This window comes from Physella acuta, unplaced genomic scaffold (assembly GCF_028476545.2).
Source record: "Physella acuta isolate Inbredline_101_S28 unplaced genomic scaffold, ASM2847654v3 ptg000579l, whole genome shotgun sequence".
Lineage (NCBI taxonomy): Eukaryota > Metazoa > Mollusca > Gastropoda > Physidae > Physella > Physella acuta.
Window position 1 is genome coordinate 854,510 of NW_026732098.1, and position 2,991 is coordinate 857,500.

Below are 2,991 nucleotides of genomic sequence, written 5' to 3' on the forward strand. Positions count from 1 at the left end.
GGAGTTTGGCCACAAGTGGGAGTTGGCCACAAGTGGCACAAGTGGGAGTTGGCCACAAGTGGAGTTGGCCACAAGTGGAGTTGGCCAAAAGTGGAGTTGGCCACAAGTGGAGTTGGCCACAAGTGGAGTTGGCCACAAGTGGAGTTGGCCACAAGTGGAGTTGGCCAGGGTGGCACTTTTGTACCGACCTCTCTTTGTTGTACACAGCGGTACATAACTGATGTTGTACACAGCGGTACATAACTGATGTTGTACACAGCGGTACATAACTGATGTTGTACACAGCGGTACATAACTGATGTTGTACACAGCGGTACATAATTGATGTTGTACACAGCGGTACATAACTGATGTTGTACACAGCGGTACATAACTGATGTTGTACACAGCGGTACATAACTGATGTTGTACACAGCGGTACATAACTGATGTTGTACACAGCGGTACATAACTGATGTTGTACACAGCGGTACATAACTGATGTTGTACACAGCGGTACATAACTGATGTTGTACACAGCGGTACATAATTGATGTTGTACACAGCGGTACATAACTGATGTTGTACACAGCGGTACATAACTGATGTTGTACACAGCGGTACATAACTGATGTTGTACACAGCGGTACATAACTGATGTTGTACACAGCGGTACATAACTGATGTTGTACACAGCGGTACATAACTGATGTTGTACACAGCGGTACATAACTGATGTTGTACACAGCGGTACATAACTGATGTTGTACACAGCGGTACATAACTGATGTTGTACACAGCGGTACATAACTGATGTTGTACGCAGCGGTACATAACTGATGTTGTACACAGCGGTACATAACTGATGTTGTACACATCGGTACATAACTGATGTTGTACACAGCGGTACATAACTGATGTTGTACGCAGCGGTACATAACTGATGTTGTACACAGCGGTACATAACTGATGTTGTACACATCGGTACATAACTGATGTTGTACACAGCGGTACATAACTGATGTTGTACACAGCGGTACATAACTGATGTTGTACACAGCGGTACATAACTGATGTTGTACACAGCGGTACATAACTGATGTTGTACACAGCGGTACATAACTGATGTTGTACACAGCGGTACATAACTGATGTTGTACACAGCGGTACATAACTGATGTTGTACACAGCGGTACATAACTGATGTTGTACACAGCGGTACATAACTGATGTTGTACACAGCGGTACATAACTGATGTTGTACACAGCGGTACATAACTGATGTTGTACACAGCGGTACATAACTGATGTTGTACACAGCGGTACATAATTGATGTTGTACACAGCGGTACATAACTGATGTTGTACACAGCGGTACATAACTGATGTTGTACACAGCGGTACATAACTGATGTTGTACGCAGCGGTACATAATTGATGTTGTACACAGCGGTACATAACTGATGTTGTACACAGCGGTACATAATTGATGTTGTACACAGCGGTACATAACTGATGTTGTACGCAGCGGTACATAATTGATGTTGTACACAGCGGTACATAACTGATGTTGTACACAGCGGTACATAACTGATGTTGTACGCAGCGGTACATAATTGATGTTGTACACAGCGGTACATAACTGATGTTGTACACAGCGGTACATAATTGATGTTGTACACAGCGGTACATAATTGATGTTGTACACAGCGGTACATAACTGATGTTGTACACAGCGGTACATAACTGATGTTGTACACAGCGGTACATTATTGATGTTGTACACAGCGGTACATAACTGATGTTGTACACAGCGGTACATAACTGATGTTGTACACAGCGGTACATAACTGATGTTGTACACAGCGGTACATAACTGATGTTGTACACAGCGGTACATAACTGATGTTGTACACAGCGGTACATAACTGATGTTGTACACAGCGGTACATAACTGATGTTGTACGCAGCGGTACATAATTGATGTTGTACACAGCGGTACATAACTGATGTTGTACACAGCGGTACATAATTGATGTTGTACACAGCGGTACATAACTGATGTTGTACGCAGCGGTACATAATTGATGTTGTACACAGCGGTACATAACTGATGTTGTACACAGCGGTACATAACTGATGTTGTACGCAGCGGTACATAATTGATGTTGTACACAGCGGTACATAACTGATGTTGTACACAGCGGTACATAATTGATGTTGTACACAGCGGTACATAATTGATGTTGTACACAGCGGTACATAACTGATGTTGTACACAGCGGTACATAACTGATGTTGTACGCAGCGGTACATAATTGATGTTGTACACAGCGGTACATAACTGATGTTGTACACAGCGGTACATAATTGATGTTGTACACAGCGGTACATAACTGATGTTGTACGCAGCGGTACATAATTGATGTTGTACACAGCGGTACATAACTGATGTTGTACACAGCGGTACATAACTGATGTTGTACACAGCGGTACATAATTGATGTTGTACGCAGCGGTACATAACTGATGTTGTACACAGCGGTACATAACTGATGTTGTACGCAGCGGTACATAATTGATGTTGTACACAGCGGTACATAACTGATGTTGTACACAGCGGTACATAACTGATGTTGTACACAGCGGTACATAACTGATGTTGTACACAGCGGTACATAACTGATGTTGTACACAGCGGTACATAACTGATGTTGTACACAGCGGTACATAACTGATGTTGTACACAGTGGTACATAACTGATGTTGTACACAGCGGTACATAACTGATGTTGTACACAGCGGTACATAACTGATGTTGTACACAGCGGTACATAATTGATGTTGTACACAGCGGTACATAATTGATGTTGTACACAGCGGTACACTATTGATGTTGTACACAGCGGTACATAATTGATGTTGTACACAGCGGTACATAATTGATGTTGTACACAGCGGTATATAACTGATGTTGTACACAGCGGTACATAACTGATGTTGTACACAGCG